The sequence below is a fragment of the Alosa alosa genome, unplaced genomic scaffold, assembly GCF_017589495.1.
Source record: "Alosa alosa isolate M-15738 ecotype Scorff River unplaced genomic scaffold, AALO_Geno_1.1 AALO_1.0_unplaced_36, whole genome shotgun sequence".
NCBI classification, from domain to species: domain Eukaryota; kingdom Metazoa; phylum Chordata; class Actinopteri; order Clupeiformes; family Clupeidae; genus Alosa; species Alosa alosa.
The window spans coordinates 13,129-34,584 of NW_025962499.1; the positions used below are offsets into that span (position 1 = coordinate 13,129).

The following is a 21,456-nucleotide window of genomic DNA, read 5'->3' on the forward strand; positions in this document are numbered from 1 at the left end:
TCTCTTCCGGTTCAATCAATAATATTACTAAAATAATGAATTATATTCCTAATATCCCCCTAACAAAATTAAAAAATAAAAAAATTTTATTCATAGATAAAAAAGATGATAATGAAAAATTAATCTATATTCTATATATAATATCAAGATTCTATCAAATAAATAATGAAGATTTAATTAAAATTTCAAGCGTTACAAAAAATGATATCTCCGATCTAATGAATATCTATTATAAAATAAAAAATAAAGAAGAAAAATTAATAACCTTAAAAGAAAAAATTATTTTCAATAAATAAAAAATATAATAAAATACTTTTAGATATTCTTTTAAAATATAAGAAAAAAGATTTTAATCTATTGGAAAATTATTATATAGATATTAAACCAATAAGTATCTTCATGAATTGTAAATTTATTTTACCTAATCAATTCCTAATTTCAAATAATATTATCCCTATCTCTCTAACTACCCTAGAAGATCCCTATAATATTTTTTTAAAAAATTTTTAAAAAATAGATATACTTCTACCCGGAAAATTAGAATCTATAAATATTATTCTAAATTTTTACTTAAATCATAAAAATGATATACAATTTAATTTTTATATAATTCCCCTTTCCCCTAATCCAATCTCCCTATTGCTAAGTGATTCCGATCTTATCTATAAAACAAATATTAATAATCCAATCTCTAATATTAATAAAATTATTCCTAATATTGAAAAAAATACATTATCTAATTGATATATTCCAGATAAAGAAGAAAAGAAAAATATAATAAAAAATTATTGAGATAATAGAAATGATTGAGATACACTCGTAGACTTTAATTATGAAGAAAGAACTATTAATACCCTACATAATAAAATAATAAATAGAAAAATAAAAGATTATCTCTGATACTCCCTAGAAAATACTTTAAATATTAATATTTGCGAATTAATAGGAAAATATATCGGAAACTATTATAATGATAATGATCAAGAATAGTATATTAATAATCAAATAAAATACTATAATATAAATGATGATATAATAAATAAAATTAAAATAGGTAAAACAATCGAATTAGAATATAATTCAAAATTCTACTTCTTGTTCAATGTAAAAATTGAACTTGAAAATAAAAAATAGCTAAAAAAATTTAATATAAAATTAAAAACTGATACCTTTAAAAAAGAAATTCTTAATCTAGAAGTCGATTGTATATCAATATATAATTTTACTCTCTCCCCCTCCTCCTGTGATAAACTAGAAATATTTAAAAATCCTAGAAAATATCAAATATTAGGCCATTATTTAAAAGAATTATATCTAAATCATGAATCAAGTAATCTTCTCGTAAACTTGTTAAATTACTCAGAAATTATAGACTTTAATCTAAACTCTGATCTTAGAAGCTATATAGTAAACTCCATAGAAATATTCTCCCAATCTAAAGAAGGATTTTTCCTAACTATAGATGATAATCAAATCGGTCCTTTCCAAAATATAAAAATAAATTCAACCATAAATAATAAATCTTCTTATTTTCCTATAATGAAAATGTTATAATTAATTATTTAAATATTTTATAATCTATTCTCTCATTCTATATTATTTCTTTTAATTCAGGATATGGATCAATATTTCATTCATTCTATTTCTTGTCCTTTACTTCATTCTTTCCTTCTAATGATAATTTCTCATTTATTTTTTTCCTTATAATAACATTGTAATATTTAATATAAATATTTTCAATCATTTTTACTTTATTTTCACAATTTTTAATATTATTTTCAAGCTTTTTCATATTCTAATCAATATTATTCATAGAATTTATCGTTGATTCTGTTATTTTTTCTAAAATATTTGTTATTTTCTCCATAATATCTTCATTGTTAATACTATAAATATTCTTTAATAAATTATCTTTCTATTCTAAAACTTCCTTCTATATTCTCACAAATTCACTCTCAAATTTTATATTTTCCATCCTTATTATTTTGTGTGTTTATTTAAAATATTTTATAAATTAATACGAATGAATTTTAAAAAAATAAAAATAAATACAAAATTAGAAATATATTCTCCATATCTTCTATATAACTCTCAAATTGATTTTATATCAAAATTTTATGAAGCTTTACAAACATCAGAAAATGCTTTAATTGAATCCCCTACAGGTACAGGTAAAACAATTTCTACCCTATTGTCTCTTGTAAATTGAAATATTTATAATAAAGAAAATAAAATATATTTAGCCACTAGAACCCATAGCCAAATGAAACAAATAATAAATGAATTAAAAATATTAGAAAAAGAATATAATATAAAATCCATAGTATTAGGATCAAGAACTCAATTATGTATAAATAATAATGTAAGAAAAGAATTTAATATAAAAGAAATTTGTAAATCTCTCGTAAAAAATAAAAATTGCTCCCATCATAAATCTTTTATTGATCATAAAGATAATCTTAATATAATATAGTCAATAAAAGATATCGAAGATCTACTAAAAGATGGAAGAAAATCAAATATTTGCCCATATTATAGTACTAAATCCTCTATAGAATCCGCTGAATTAATAATATGCCCCTATAATTATATACTAGATCCCATGATAAGAAAATTAACAGGATTAAAAATAAAAAATAGTATCATAGTATTAGATGAAGCTCATAATATTGATAATATTTGTAGAGAATCCTTAAGCTTTTCTATAGGTATATCCGAAAGAAATCAAATTATAAAAGAAATGAAATCCTCTAATACTATAGATTCTGAAATAATATTAAAATTATTTGAAAAATTAAATATTCAAATTAAATCCATATAGTATAAAATTGTTAAATATTCCGATAAAGAAATTTTAATATTTTTTCAAAAAATAGGTATAACTATCACAAGCTATAATGATATAGTTAAATTATTTAAAAATATAACAGAACAAAATAATCAATTAGATTCCATAAATACAAAATATCAAATTCCCGATATAGTCTCAAGCATTTTAAAAAAATTTTCAATTATCATAAAATATATTTTTCAAAATAATAATAAAAATTTATCCTCCTTTAAACTAGTAATAGAAAATAATATTCTTTGCTTCTTATGCATGAATGCTGGCTTAGTATTCAATAAATTATCAACTAATTGCCACTCAATAATTTTAATTTCAGGAACTCTTTCCCCTTTCAATAGCTTTGAAAAAGAATTAAATTCTCCCTTTAAAATACAAAAAATAATTTCCCATAAAATTCCCGATGATCAATTACTTGTTTCTTTCATCTCTAATTCTTCAAAAAATATTCCCCTAAATGGTACATATAATAATGCAAAAACTCCTGAATATTTAGACGGTATAAGTCAATCTATCTATGACTTAATATCAAATAATGAAAAAAATAGTGGCGCTATTGTCTTCTTTCCTTCCTATACTATGTTAGAAAATTTAATCTTCAGAATAAAAATTACAAAATTATTTGATAAAATAAATCAATTCGGTTACTTCGTCTATGAAGAAAGAAAAATAAGTCAAGAATTGTTTAATATTAAATTATTAAAATATTCTGATAATATAAAAAAAGGTAATAACTCCATACTATTCGCTGTCTGTAGAGGTAAATCCTCAGAAGGTATAGACTTTAAAGATAATCTTTGTAGAATGATAATAATTATAGGTATACCTTATCCTATGCTTAAAGATAAACAAATAGAATTAAAAATGGAATGAAATGATAATAATTTTCAAGATTTTAAAGGAAGACAATGATATGATCTACAAGCATTCAGAGCAATAAATCAAGCTGCAGGTAGAGTTATTAGAAATAAAAAAGATTATGGTGTTATTATTTTTATAGATAATCGATTCAATAATAATTATATAAAATATAAATTATCTAATTGAATTTCTAATAATATGAAATCTTATTCATATAATCAATTACTAATAAATTTGAATAATTTTTTTAAATTAAAAAATTCAAATAAAAAAATTAAATTTTAAATTTAAGAAATTTATTTTTATCATTTTAATGTAGAAATCTAATTATGCTCTCATTGAAGAAAAAATACTTAAATATTGACAAGATAATAAAATATTTGAAAAACAATTAGAATTATCAAAAGACTTTAAACAATATGTATTTCTAGATGGCCCCCCATTTGCTACTGGTCTCCCTCATTATGGTAATATATTAGCCGGCTATTTAAAAGATACTGTCACTAGATTTTGATGCCAATATGGATATTTTGTTGAAAGAAAATTTGGTTGAGATTGTCATGGTTTACCCATAGAATATGAAATTAATAAACAATTAAACATAAAAACTAGAAAAGAAATAATAAATGATATTACTATAAAAAAATATAATGAAAAATGTCAATCTATAGTATTATAGTATGTAGATAATTGAAAAGATATTGTCTTTAGAACTGGTAGATGAATAGATTTTGATAATGGTTATAAAACTATGGACTTATCCTATATGGAATCTCTTTGATTCATATTTAAAACTTTATATAATAAAAACTTAATTTATAGAGGAAATAAAATAACTGCATTTTCTACCGCTTTATCCACACCTTTATCTAATTTTGAAGCTGGTTTAAATTATAAAATGACAGTTGACTTATCTGTAACTGTAAAATTCTTATTATTAAATCAAAATATTTTATCTAATAAAGAATTATTTGCTTTAGCTTGAACTACTACTCCTTGAACTTTACCTGCTAATTTAGCACTATGTGTTAATAAGAATTTAGATTATATAATAGTAGAATTAAATGATATAAATTATATTTTAGCTAAATCTAGACTAGAACAAGTATTTATAAATCATAAAAATTATAAAATTATAAAAATAATTAAAGGTATAGAATTATAGAATATAAAATATGAACCTTTATTCCCTTATCTAAAAGAAACATTTGAAAATTCAGCTTTTAAAATATTATTAGATGATTATGTTACTGATTCTGATGGTACAGGTATAGTACATCAAGCTCCTGGTTTTGGTGAAGATGATAATAGAATATGTTTAAGAGAAAATGTTATAGATATATCAAAAGATACAGACAAATGATGTCCTATAAATTTAGAAGGTAAATATTTAGATATAATATTTGATTATAAAAATCAATATATTAAAGATGTAGAATTAGATATAACTATAAAATTAAAAAAAGAAAATAAATTATTTAGTAAAAATAAAATATCTCACACTTATCCTTTTGTTATAGATCTGATACTCCTTTAATATATAGAGCTTCTTCTTCTTATTTTTTTAAAGTACAATCTATTAAAGAAAAATTAGTAAATAATAATTTAAATCAAACTAGTTGAGTACCAAAATATATACAAGAAGGAAGATTTAATAATTGATTAGAAAATGCTCATGATTGAGCTATAACTAGAAATAGATTTTGAGGTACTCCTATACCTGTATGAACAGATGGAAATGAAATTATAGTAATAGGAAGTATAAAAGAATTATCAGAATTAACTAATACACCTATAGAAAATATTAAAGATTTACATAGACAATATATAGATCATTTAACTATTAAATCTAAGAAAACAGGTAATATATTAAGAAGAGTAGAAGATGTTTTTGATTGTTGATATGAATCAGGTTCTATGCCATTTGCATATAAACATTTTCCATTTAATTATTTAAAAAATTCTAATGATAATTTAGAATGAGATAATATAGATATAGAAAAATTTAAAAAATCTTATCCAGCTGATTTTATAGCTGAAGGATTAGATCAAACAAGAGGATGATTTTATACTCTTTTAGTTATAGGTACAGGTATATTAGATGAAAGTCCTTTTGTTAATGTTATTGTTAATGGATTAGTATTAGCAAAAGATGGTAAGAAAATGAGTAAACATTTAAAAAATTATCCAGATATAATGAATACAATAAATTTATATAGTTCAGATGCTTTAAGAATGTATTTATTAAATTCACCATGTACTAATGGAGAAAATTTAAAATTTAATGAAGATGATATTAACAATGTAATGAGAGAAGTTTTTAATACTTGACATAATGCTTATTTATTTTTTGAAGAAAATAGAAAAAGATTAAAATTAGAAATTAATTTAAATTCTGAAAATAATTATAATGATATTTTAGATAAATGAATAGTTTCTTGTTTACATAATTTAATAATATCTATAAAAAATCATATGGAAAATTATAAATTATTTAATGTATTATCTAATATAGTTTAGTTTATACAATCAATAAGTTTAATATTTATAAGATTTAGTAGAAAAAGATTAAGAAATTAGATAAATAATATAGAAAGTACTAAAACAGGTTTAAGTATTTTATATTATGTATTAATAAATTTTTCTATAATAACTGCTTCTTTTACTCCTTATTTTTCAGAATATCAATATCAATTATTAAATAATAATAATTTTGAAATAGAAAAAAATATAAATTCTGTACATTTACAACCTATATAGAAAAATTTATGAATAGATGAAGATTTAGAAAATGAACTAAAATTAATAAGATTAATAATAGAATTATGTAGAAAAGGTAGAGATGAAATAAAATAAATATAAAATAGAAATTATCTAAAATTACTATAATAATGAAAGATAATAATAAATTAAATATAATAAAAAAATTTGAAAAATATATAATAGAAGAAATAAATATTGAAAAAATAATATATAGTAATAAAATAACAGAAAATATAGAAATAAATTTAAAACCAAATATGAAATCATTAGGTACAAAATATAAAAAAGATAGTATAAATATAAGTAAATTATTACAAAATGTAAAATTAAAAGAAGAAAAAGATAATATAAATTTAGAAAATGGTATAATTTTAAATAAAGATATAGATTTTTTTATTAAATGAATATATAAAGGTAATTCAAATGATCAACATTTAGTTTAGAATAAAGATATTTTCATTCTATTAGATAAAATAATAACTCCAGAATTAAAATTAGAAGGAGAATTTAGAAAAATAATAAGTTTAATAAATAGAAGAAAAAAAGAATTAAATATAAAAATAATAAATGATGATGATATTTATCTTGCATCTGTACCTATAAAAGATAAAGAAATTTTAGATTATTTAAATAAAAATAAAAAAGAATTAAAAAAATTAGTAAATTGTGATGTTGATCTTTATTTAACTAATGAAGATTTAAATATTAAAATAAAACAAATATTTTTTTATTAATAAAAAATAATATATTTTTTTTAAAAAAAATTTAAAAAAAAAAAAAAATTTAAAAAAAATAATTTTTTAATTAAATTATACATTTACCATCTATTCTTCTAGTTATGGATCAAATAATTAATTTTTTAGTATTATCTTTAAATCATAAAAAATTTATTATTTTCTTTATTAGAAGATGAAAAAATTAAATTTCTTTTTATTTTCATACTTAATAATTTAGTTAATGGATTATATAAATCTTTATCTAAAATTTCAACAAAAATATTTTTTATTTTTATTTTTATTAGAATTGATTTTTTAATAAATTCTCTATTAAATAATGAAATTATATCTATATCTATATTATTTAATATTTTATCTATTATATTAATATTTAATATAGAAATAGCTAATAAATGAAATTTTAATTTTTTAGATATAGTTTTTAATTTTTTAATATAATTATCTTCTTTATTTTTTTCTATTTTATCAATTTTTAGAGTTAATCTTGATAAAATATAATAATTTTTATTATTTAGAAAGAAATCTTTTATATTTTTAATATATTTACAGTTTATTTTTTCAATATTATCTATATTATCAGTATAATGATTACAAGTAAATATTCCATTTCATTTTTCATTAATATTTATACAATTATTTTCTTTATTAGTAATATTTAGATTAAAATTATTAGTATTTAATAAGTTCATAAAAATGATAAAATTAATTTTTATTTACTTTTATCTATAGTATTATTTAAATTCTATAAACTACTAATTTTATTATTATTATTTTCTATTATAGTAATTTCTACACTTTTATTTAAAGAATCAAAATGTGATAATTCAAAACTTAAATCTGAATAAAATTTATCTCATTCTACTTGATTAGAATTTATAAAAGATTCAAAATCACTACTTTCATCCTCTTTTCTTATTGTAATACTATTATCTAAAATAATATTATTAATATTAGAGTCATAAACAATAAATTTATTAGAATAAATTTTTCTTTCATTTTTTTCTTTATTTATTTTTTCTATACATTTATTACAAAATCAATCACCTTTAGGAATAAATTTTAATTTAGGATTTAAACAAAAAGTATGATAAGGATAATCACATCTATCACATAATAATAAAACATTTTCATTGTCATATCCCTAACATACAACACATGGTAATAAACTATTATTATCCTAACTTGAATTAATATTTCCATTATTTCTATTAGGAATATATTGAATATCATATCCATTATTTAAATAAATAAAATTGTAATATTTCTAACAGAGTGGACATTTATTATTTAATTTAGATCATTCTAGTATACAAATATTATGATATATATGCATACAACTTTCTAAATAACATCTAACACCATTAGTTAAACTTTCAAGACAAATACTACAATTCATCTTATATTAATAACACAAAGAATTATATATAAAAAAATCATTTCTTTATATAATTAATTAATTAAAAATATTATATAAAAAAATTATAACTTTTCAAATATACTTATCTTATTATTTATTGATGATAGATAAGGAATTTCTTTTTTATTTTTATATTTTTTTACATAAAGGAGATTAACATTTTTTTCGGAAAAAATATTCTTCTCTTTATTTAATAATAAAATTTCTTCATTTATTTTATTTACTTGAATTTTTTGATTTAAAATTTTTTGTTTATGTAATATTGAACAAATCATCATGTCAGCCATTAAAAAATCATGGTGTGTATATTGATGCTTGGGTTTCTTCATTTTTATTGTAAATTCATTATATTTTGTAAAATATAGTCCTATTTTTGTTATTTTTTTATTTAAAACATTTTTACATCTATTTAATATATAAAGTTCTTCTTCATAGTTTTTTATATTTTTTTCATAGTTTGCAATGATACCAATATAATTATTTTGCTCCTTATTTGATTTCATGATTAATGTTGTTTTTAAATTTAAGTTTATAAAATCAATATGATATTTATATTTTTTTATTATTAGTATTATGGATAATTTTATGTAAATTCTGACGTCATTTTTTATATATTATTTTATAAGTATTACTTTATCTTTTTTTCTTTTACCTTCAACTATAACTATCTACTCCTTATTTACTTTATATTCCTTACTAAAAAAATTAATTATCTCTTCATTAGCTTTATTGTTAATAGGTTTGGCATTAACATTAATATAAATTATATCATCCTATTTTTTAATAATATATGTTTCTCTTGTAAATTTGACTATTTTTATCTTTATGTACATTCTTTATTTTATAAAAACATTATATTAAACACAATTTATGTCTTCATAGAATGAAAAACAATTTGATAGACAATTGTCTATATTTAGTCCAGAAGGTAGATTATATCAATTAGAATATATATCAACTGCAATTTCTAATTGTGAATTTTCTTCCTTTGCTCTATAGTCTAATAATAATATAGTTATTATATCTTAGAAAAAAATATCAAACGAATTAATAATACAAGAAAGTGTTACAAATATTTATACTATAACAAGTAATATTTCAATGTGTTTAACCGGAAATAGAGCAGACTTTATAAAGATAGTATTAGAAGCTAGAAAATTTTCAAAAATATATATAAGAGATAATGGAATAGATATTTCTTTAAAAGAATTAGCTAATAAATTAGCTTTATATTTTTAGTATCCTACTCAACATACTTATATGAGAATATTTGCAACTTCTATTTTTTTATTTGGTTATACTAATAATGATACAGATAGATTATATAAAATAGACTTTACAGGAATTTCTCTTCCTTTATTCTGTTGTTCAACTGGTCAAAAAGAAAATGAAATCAAAAATTTATTTTTAACAAAATTAATAAAAAATGATACTTTGATAGAAGAATTTAATACATGAAATTTAGATAAATTAATAAAATTTTCTATCTATGTTATTATGAAAATATTAGGTTCAGATTTAGTATATAGTGAATTGGAAATAGAATGTTGAAAAAATGATGAAAAATATAGATTAAATAAAAATGATATTGAAAAAATATTAATAACACAAGTAGAAAAAGAATTTGATTAAAATAATTTTTTATTATTTTATAAGTTTAACTTTTAACACAAATATATAATGACAGATATTGAATCAAATTCAGAAAATGAAGTAATAAAAGAAGGAATAATGACAACTGAAATAAAAGGTCATAATTTAGATTATGAAGACTTTAGTTTATATACATCAAGAGCAAAAGAAAATGCAAGAAATAAAATGATAATTACTTTCTTACTTATTGTTACATTAATATTTATAATAATGATATTTAGATTAATCTTTTATTTATCTCATCCTATTCATTTAAATAAATTATAGACAGAATCTGGACAATTATTTAATTTAATTAATTCAAAATTATTAAGTACATCTAATTAGAATATAGAATTATTTATTAATTGTAAATATTATTGTAAATGTGTTGCTTATAAAAATAATTCTTTACCTGAAAAAAATAATTTTTGATTAGAAACTAATAATACAGGATTTATAGACAATATTAATAAAACTTTATTAGATGATATATTAATCATAAAAGGATTATCTACTTTATATGAACATCATATTTATTGTGCATAGGCTTTAACTATACCTAATATAGTAATAGATAATATGGAACTATCAAGTGATATTGTTTTAAGTATAAATAAACCTATTATGATTTATGATAATATTCCTCATATAATAAATAATATTAAAATAAATAGAAAAATATTTAAATTATCTTTATAGTTAAATATACCTAGAAATAATTCAGTAAAATGTATATTTGTTAAACATATAAAAAATAAAAAATATAAATATTCATTTTATACTAATAAAGATTTTTGATTTGCTTAGACAGATCCTATTAAACATATTTATGTATTATAGAAAGAACAATTAAATAATAATAAATTAACAACAACAAATGATTTAGTTTCAGTAAAATTAAAGAAATTTGGAGTAAAAGATGGAGTATATAAATTTTCATGTGCTACTAGTTTAGTAGGAATAAAATTTAAAGAAGAACCTATAGAAGGATTAGTTAATAATATAGAAGATAGATATATTGGAACAGTTATTGTATATTCTAATAATAAAGAATTTACATATTTAAATAATTTTTTAGATATAGGAAAAAGTATATATTCAACTGGATTTTTACTTAATTAGATTTGAACAATAGAATATTTAGAAAGGGAAGAAATGAATTTATTATTAGATTTTTTAATAAAAAAAAGTACTGAAATATAGGAAGAATAGTTTATGGAATTTATAAAAAATATTATTTATATTAATAAAAATTCAATTTATGATATACATAATATATAGGAGATAAATTTTGAAGATAAAACTTTTTATGAAGTATATAATATAGTTAAGATATAGAAATTAGTAAGTCAATTAGGTAGATTAAATAGTTCGGCTATAAGTTTAGTTAGAAATGTTATTATAGGATTTTATTGAAGAATAAATCATATAATAGGAAAATATATGAATGGAATAGAAGATGATAATTATTATAGGAAAGAAATGAAGAAATTAGCAGTTAATTTATGTTTATTATTTCATTTTTATTATAATAATAATATTATATAGTTAGAGGAAGGAGTTGAATATTTAAATTAGTTATATTAGGCAATGAGTGGAATAGGAATTATAGTACAATAGAAAGAAGTTGAAAGTATATTCAATAAGAGTATAGATGAAAATCAAGTTAATTTTTTAACTAAGAAAAATATATAGAGTTAGATAGAAAGATATATTATTATAAATAGAAATGGAGAAAGTATAGAGAGTTAGGATATTATTGTCGATATAGAAAAAGAATAAAAATAAATAATTTTTTATTTATCTATTAAAATTATTTTGTGTTTTTATTATTATATATGTATAATTTTTAGATTTTAGATCAGTAATTTTTTATTTATATATTAAAATTATTTAATTTAAATGAGTATGGTGAATATTTTTGTTTAATTAGTTTATATATGATATTAGTATTTATTATTTCATTTTTTATTAATAATATTACAATATTACATTGATATAATATAATAAATGGTTTAATATTACAATATTTATTAATAGATTATTTATTATTTTTTATACATGTATCAATAATAATAATTTTTTATTTTTTAATAAAAATATTTAAAAATAATAGATTTATTATAGAGACATTAGGATTTTTATATTTAATATTTTTTAGTACATATTTTTTATATTTTAATATTTAGATTAATGAAAAATTTATTTTTGAAGTTTTAATAATGTATTTTATAGTTAGGATTAGTTGAATTTTAGATTATATATCTAAAGGGAATAAAATAACATTATTAGAATATTTATCTTATCAATTAATTTATGGAAATTTACCATTAGTAATAAAGTGAGAAGTATTTATTAATTTTTTTAGAAATAGAAAAATAAAATTTAATAAAAAAAAATTTAAATATTTATTAAGGGTAATATTTGAAATTATGGGATATATATTTTTTATATTATTTTTTAAAATATTTTTTGGATGAGAAGTTAGTATTGCATCATTTATATAGGATGAAATAATAATAATTAAAATATTAAAATTAATAATTGTACCAATAATGTAGAGATTTTAGTATATGATATTATGAAAGATATGTGAAATTCCATTTATTATATAGGGAATATCTGAGAATGGAAATTCGTATGATTTATTTGAATGTGTTAATTTTAAAAAATTTTTCTTATGTAGAGATGGAAAATCAGTATTGCGTGTATGAAATAAGCCAATATCTGATTGATTAACTAAGAGATTTTATATTATATTAATTAATAATTATACAAAAAATATATTTTATTGTACGGTAATTACTAGAATTATATCTATTATATGACATGGTATATATATAAGATATATAATATCATATGTATTATTATCATTATAGTTTTTTATATGAAATTAGTTAGAATATTGTATAGTAAATACTAAAATTATAATAGTTATAAAAACATTATTTTTTCATTTTGTAACAGGTATTACAGGATTAATATTTATATGTAGTAGTAAGAAAGAAGTTTGAATTTTATTTAAAAAAACACATTTTATACATATAAATATAATTATTATATGTATTGAATTAATGTTTTTAAGTTTAAAATATTTATTAAAATAAGTTAATTTTAATCAAATAAGGAGTTTATATATTTATCTAATTTTTCTTTTGATTCTAAATAATTTTCTTTAGTATTATTAGAAGTTATATCATTTAAATAATTTAAAATATAACCGGGTAATTTTTTATTTTGGCCTGAAATATCGACATTTTCTTTAATAAAATTTTGAAGGCCTTTATTAACATTAACATTATCGCAATTTAAAATTTCATTTTTTAAGATATTTAAATTATTATTATAAAAAGTATTAGATTCAGATATAAATAAATCAATATTATCATTAATATTTTCATATCATTCTAAATCATTAATTATAATTTCATCTATTAAAGAGGATTCTTTATAATTTTTATCTATAGAGCATTTTTTTATATTAGAAATTTGATTTTTTAAATTATGAATTTTTTCATTAATATATGATTCATTTTTTATATTTGTATTAAAAATACTTTTAAAGGCTGAAATAATACTAGTATTATCTTGTTTTATATTTTCAGCATATTTATTGTATACTTTTCACAATTTTAAGGATTCTAATTCTATATCGGATTGGATTATATCTCTTTTTTGTTTTATATTTAGTATATATTGATCTTGTTTAAAATCTAAATTTTTTAAATCATCTAAAATTTGTAAATGATTTTTTAATAAAATTTCATAAGAATTTATAAAATATTTTATATATTCCATTAGGCCTTTTATGCATATATTTAATTGTTTATTTTCATATATCATATTATTAGTTAGGTTAGAATAATCTTCGGTTAAAGAACTAAAATCATTTATTATTTCTTTTATTAATTTATCTTGAGAGTCTATATATATGATTAAAATTTTTATTATTTCTTTTAAATTTTTATTTTCTTCTTTTAAGTATTTATAATATATATAATAGGTTAAAAGTTTATTTTCTTCAAAATATTTTTTCATAAGTTTTTGATAATTATGAGATTCGATTAATTCTATACCAGCTTCTATTAAATATATTTTATAAAAATTTCAAAAATTTTTATAATAATTTTTATTTCAAATATTTTGAGTAGAGAAAAAATTATTCATTTTAGAAAAACAATTTTGGAAAGAAATAAAAAATTTTTTTATAATATTTACAAGATTTTCATCGATGAAAAAATCTCTTTTTTCTAAATATTCTAAAAGATAAGCGATGCTAATATAGTAACTTTTTAAATGTATTTTTTTCAATTTATTATTAGTATAATATAGATCAGTTTGATTTCTTAATTTATTAAAATAATGTTTTTTAATTAAATTTATATGTTCTTCTTCTAGGAGAAAAATATTAGAAATATTTTGTTCGACTAAAGTTTCTGCATTATCAACATCTTTTTCTAATATAAGCTATTGGCTTGACAATTTATTTAATTCTTGATTTAGGACTAGATAATTAGATTGAGAATTTTTATAAAATTTATCATAAGTTTTTTGAGCGGATTTATTAAGAGTTATTAATTGTATGAGTTTTATATATTCTTTATGTATAGATTTATATAAGATTTCTCATTGTTGTTCTTTTAAATTAACAAATTTTAGTATGAAAATTGCGATTTGTTTATATGTTAATTGTTCATAATTATTATATTTAAGAATTGTATTACATAAGGTGGAGATTTTTCTTTTATAGTTATTATAGCCTTGAGTTAAGTGTAGTCTAATAATATTTATAATAATTTTTATTTGTTCTATAGTATTTCTATTTTTATTAAATTTAGTCATTAGTATAGGATGTTTATTATCACCTCAATAATTAAGAATATATTTTGTTTTCATTATTTTTTTTATTTCATTAGTAGTATCTCATTCGTCTATAGAATATTCTATATTTAATTTTATTGAGTTATCGATTTGATGATCAACAATATTATTATCTATATTATCTATAGAATTTTTTTTATTATATTTTAAAATTTCTTCTTCTAAATTTTCCAAATTTTTAATTCAATTTTTATAGGATTCTTTTTGATTTTTTATGAAGTCTAGGGAGAAATAAATAATATTTTCTTGTTGTTTTTATTTCTATTTATTAATAGATTCATTTCTTTATTACTTTGTTTATTATAGAAAGAGAGAGATTTTCTAGTCATAGCTTCTATGTATAATTTTTCTTGTTTTTTCTATTCATATTCGGAGAGTATTATTTCTAATTCATTATCTATTTTCTATTGTTTAGAATTAATAAAGAAGGAAAGGATAGAATTTTTAGCTTTTTCATAATCTTTAATAGCTTTTTCATGTTTTAATTTATATTGATCAGTTTCATTTTGTAATCTATTTGTTAGCATATATACGGATTTTTGTTGATTAATTTGACAGTCTATAAATTCTCTTATAAATTCATTACCTTTTTTATATATGTAGTTATGATTTTTATCTATTAATAATTTAGATTTTGATATATAATTATTTATTATGTCATTAAATTCATTATTTTTTTCTAATATTGAAATTTTTTCTCATTGAGTAAGATATCTTTTTCTTTTTTTACTGAACAATCTTATTAATTTTATTAAGGAATTACTGCAAGTTTTTAAATTTTCATGGGAGCAATTTAATTTATTGACAGTTTTAGTTAATCTCATTTTATTTTGATAAAAATCTAGAGATAGCATATCCATGCCTCTATTAGTAGTTGTGATTATTATATCATCTTGGGTAGCTAAGGAATGTTTTTTAATATTTAATTCTTTTTTTAATCCATTTGAGCGTATTTGGAGTATATCATTATATTCGTATTCATATTTTGAGACTTGTAATTTTTCTACTTTTCAATCTTCTTTTATTTTTAAGCTAGTATCATTAATGAAGGCTGATTTTCCGCTTTTAACAAATTCTAATTGTTCATCAAAGAGCATTATATCTAAATTTTTTTCTTCTAAATTACCGGTTGATTTTTCTATGAATGATTGGAATATTTGGGATTGAATAAATGATTCAAAGAAGTTATCATCTAATGGATATTTTCTATATTTCATAAATTCTTCATAATCGAATCTACCATCTTTTATGAATTCTTTATAATTTTTAAAAATTGATACGAAAAATGAGAACAATCCTAATTGTATTTTTTTAATTTCAGTTTCTGTATATTGTTTTGGAGTGGTTCAATCTTTTAAAAATCCTAAATATTTTGTCATTTTTTTATTTAATATATTAGGGAGAATTGGTTGAGGGGCATTAGTATTTGTTAAAAAATCTATATTATTTTCATCTAAGTCTACTAGTATAACATCTTCTAAAAAATCTCTTGAGATTGTTACTTCGCTTGAAATACCTATTATATAGGGGGTAGGAGCTGAAATTATGTCTATTAATTCTTCGGGTAATATTGGTATGTATATATTTTCTCATACGAAGGGGAATATTAAAGTTTTTAATATTTGGGAGATTGGAGTCAAGTTTTCATAATTATAAGTTTTTAAAATTATTTTCTTTTCCATTAGCATGCTTAGTATAATTAGAAGTATATTATCGAAGGACAATATTTTAAAAATTATAAATTCTGTTTTATTTATGGCGTGTAATTTATTACTAGGTTCTCTTTGTAGATACATTTTATTTCCTTTGGGTAATTTATAGACTACACGGATTCTTCCTTTAGGGGGTATAGGAATATAATTTAAAAAATAATTTACGATTTCTTCGATTGAATTTTTAATTTTTTGTTTTGTTTCTGTAATTTTATATAAATATTGGAAGAAATTTAAAAAATCATTATAGAATAATCAATGACTTAACAATACTATTATACGTATTTCTCTTTCTGGATTTAGGTACATGTATGAGAAGCAGTATAAATGTTTCCCATCAATTTCTGTCAATACAGAGATGAGGAAGATTGGTTCTTTTTCTTCAGACAATCTTTTATATATGGATTTATAAGGAAACAAAAATATATCAAATTTTTCTGGAAATTTAGAATCTTTATGATTAATTTCTGGATATTTAAACATTAGTTTTATTTCTGAATTTTTATCTATTGGTAAATCACTACTATATATTAATAAATAATTAGCAATTCTTAAAGAAAGTTTAGTTGACATTATTATATAAAAATGATTAGTGTTGATTAAATGTTTAATATAATAAACAAGGAGAGTGTATTAAAAGATATTGTTAAGGGAGTATAGAATTAGGAGTTTGGTAGGGATATTTTTATTGATATGATAGGAGATAAGACTATATGTGAGATTAAAATGAATGGAACGATATGTATATGTATATTGAAGCATGTATTAGTTAAGAATGAGAATTAGAATAATTTATTTTTTATGGATATAGATTTTACGGGAAAAATGAGTAAATAGAAGTAGATTATATATGAATATTTAATAAAATCTAGTATTTAGATAAAGAAAAAATCATTAATTTATAATAAATGATGTTTTTATATAAATTTAGATATTATAGTAGTGAATGACAATGGTAATTTATTTGAAATTATGATTGATTGTATTATGAATTGTTTATATGAGCATAGATTACCTAGGATATATTTTAATTAGAACAATACGATAACAATAGCAAAAATTAATGATATAAGATTATTAATAGATAAGAAGATAATGGGTATAGTAGTAAATATTTATTTTATTGACAATAAGTTATATTATTTGGTTAATGCTAATAATATTTAGGAATTATATAGTGATTTTTGTATATATAATGTTATAAAGGGGGATGAGTTATTATATAGTAGGGTTTAGTATAACAACGATTTAAAGTATATTGATTTGGATGAAAATTTTATATAGAGTATTGATAAAATAATAAAGAAAATTATTGAATAGAAAAATAATTTATAATTTTAATCTTATAGTTTTTTATTATTTTTTATTTTATTAATAAAAAAAGTTGATCATCTAAGATTCCCAGATGATTTCTCAAATCCAGTACCACTTAGACCTGTATGTGCTTAACTTTGGAGGTCGAAAGGGATCCAGTGGAACCACATAAGTATGAACCAACTTAGTATAGAATAATAATAATATTATCTTAATTAATATTTATAGTATATTTTTATTATAAATTTATGTTTTTTTATACTATTATAAATATATGTTATAATAGTATTTTCTTATATAGAGCTTGTTACTTCTTATATATAGAAATATATTTATTATCTTATTGAACTAATGTATATTATTGATATAGTCATCTATTTTGGTTTGATTTAGAATATAATTTTTATTATGAAAAATTATATAGTAAATAAATGATATTTTATTTAGATATATGGTATATATTATATATTAAGTCATTTTATATTTCATTATAATATTTTATAAGAGTAAAATAAATCATATTTTTTAATAAATTAGAAAATATCTATAAAACTTAATTATAAGATTATTTTTTTATAATATAATATTATATATGTTTTATTTAATTAAAATTTCTGTTTTATTATAAGAACTTATAAATTTATTTCTATAGTATTTTTAACTTTTCATATTTTATATATGATTAGATTTTTTGTAATTTATATTTATTATCTTCTTTTTAAATTCTTTTTTTATAAGTATTTTTTATATATTATGTGATAATTTTTCTTTTTTTATAAAAATGGTAATAAATATTTTCTATTGATTTTTTTTTTTGGTATATTTTTATATCTTTTTCTACATCTATTATTTATTTATTAAATATTCTTCATATTATTAGATTAATGATTTAAATTCTTTACATAATAATTTTAAATTAAATTAATGTCTGAAGGAAGTTTTTCAATTACTTAATCTTTTTAAATTTTGATTAAATTTATTTATTATTATAGTTTTTTTATTTTTGTTATATATTATCTATTTATTTTAGTATTTATATAATAATATCTTTTTTTAAATTTTATTTATATTAATTTTATTTTTTCTAGTTATTTTTTCAAATTTATAATAATGAGGTCTTTTTTATATTCTTCTCCTATCGTATTTTATTAACTTTAAATTTCCTTCTTTTAAATAATTTATTTTATTTGTAGATTCTTTATTAATTTCTTTTTATTTCATCTTATGTCTTTATTAACATTATTTTTTGTTTGTTTATTTATTTTAATACTATATTATCTAATAGTAATTTTATTTTTTATAGGATTTATTGTAAATATATATTTTTATTTAAATTTATGTAAATATTTTAATAATTTTAATAATGTTTATGTAAAAAACATAAATTTAATTATGCACTTTTCTTAAGAATCGATATCTACTGTATATCCATAATATGAATGAAAACATTAACATTTTTAAGATATAATAAATTAAAAATATTTATATAATTAAAATATAATACCGTAGCCTACTTATATATCATAAAATTATATAATCTTTTTTTATATAAAAAATCAACTTTAAAATAGAAAATAATTAATATAATATATTCATTATGTATAACAAAATAATTATTTGTTAATAATAATAAAATAATTAATTATTAAAAATATATACATTACATATATATACATATATAATGCATGTAATTAATTATTTATATGATATTAACATAAGTAAATATTTTTAACTATATTAATATTATATATAATAAAAAAATATAGAAGAGAAATAAGGATTAAAAGAAGATATTTAGATATATAATATAGAATTATCTATTATAAACTATTAGTAAATTAATAGATAATTAAATTGATAAAAATCTTAATATTATCATTAATATATTGTTATTTATCTATAATAATATTTAAATTTTAAGAATATTATTTTATATATATATTAGAAAATAAAAAATTAGAAAAATTTGATTTAATAAATTTTAAAATAATTAAATTTTATTTATTTATTAATAATATTAATAATATATATCATATTTTTTATTTTTTTATGAATTATCTTATAATATTTTAATATTATAAATAATTACTATAAATTATAAATAAATACAAATATTATTAAAATATCATATATTTTCATTATATATCTTATTAGACATATTATAGAATAATTGTTTAGTAGCTTCTATATTACAAATAGAATCTTTATATTTTTCAATAATTATAATACTTATATTTTTCAATAATTCTATAGTTATTATAATTATTGTCTCTAAAAACATATAGAATATAATGAAAGTATTCTTTTTATTGAAAAAAATTTATTGATTTTATTGATTTTTACTATATTGCTTAAAATCTAAAAGTTATGAAATCTATTACTATAAATCATTTTCTATATATTTGTTATTTATTATTTGTATACTAGCGTAATAAAATATATTTGTATAAAAAATTATTTAAATTTATTGTTTTACTCCAAATTTATTTTATGTATTTATATTAATCTATGTTAAAATAAAAATTAAATTTTATAATTATTTTTAATTTTATAAAAAATAATAATAATTTATTTATTTATCATATTTTATACAAAATTTTGTGTTACTTCTTTTATTAGTAACTTGACATTAAATTATTAATTAAAATTATAATTTTAACATATGAAATTTACAATAATTTTTTTTATATTTTATTAGATAAATAATAATGAATATAATATTTTACATTATAATGAAGAACTTAATTAGCATTTTAGAAAAAATCTTAGTTTAGAAAAAATATGTCAATTATTTAATAATAATTCAGAAACAAAAAAAGGAAATAAAATATTAATAGGGTATTATTTAAACCCTGATAAAAATGTTGTTATGAAAATTACTTTGGAATACTTGGTTTTTATATGCAATATTGAAATTATAAATGATGAAAAACATATGGTATTTACTAATAGAAATAATATTAATGAAAAATATAAAATTAAATGTGTTTTTGAAAATCTTATATCTAAATTAAAAATTCTTTTTCCTACTTCAAGTAATTATTTAAGAATCAAAATGGGATTTTGTATGATAATTTCTGAAGAACCTAATTATTTATTAATAAGATATTTTCTTAAAAATGAAAAACGTGAATCATTGCATATAACATTTAATTCACAATTATATAAAGAAGAAATAGAAGAAATAGAAATTAAAAAAGGAAATAAAATTACAATTTTAGAATAGGATATGTTTATTATTAAAAAACTTGAAGAAAGGATAGAAGTAGGAGTTAATAAAAAATATGCTTC

General features: G+C 17.7%; 3 pseudogenes; 2 read left to right on the top strand and 1 right to left on the bottom strand.

The window, feature by feature from the left end:
* Positions 1-976: 976 nt before the first annotated feature.
* Positions 977-3,892, top strand: LOC125290314 (annotated as a pseudogene).
* A 142-nt stretch (positions 3,893-4,034) lies between these two features.
* LOC125290315 lies at positions 4,035-6,037 on the top strand (annotated as a pseudogene).
* Positions 6,038-18,231: 12,194 nt separating this feature from the next.
* Positions 18,232-18,351, bottom strand: LOC125290317 (annotated as a pseudogene).
* Positions 18,352-21,456: the final 3,105 nt, after the last annotated feature.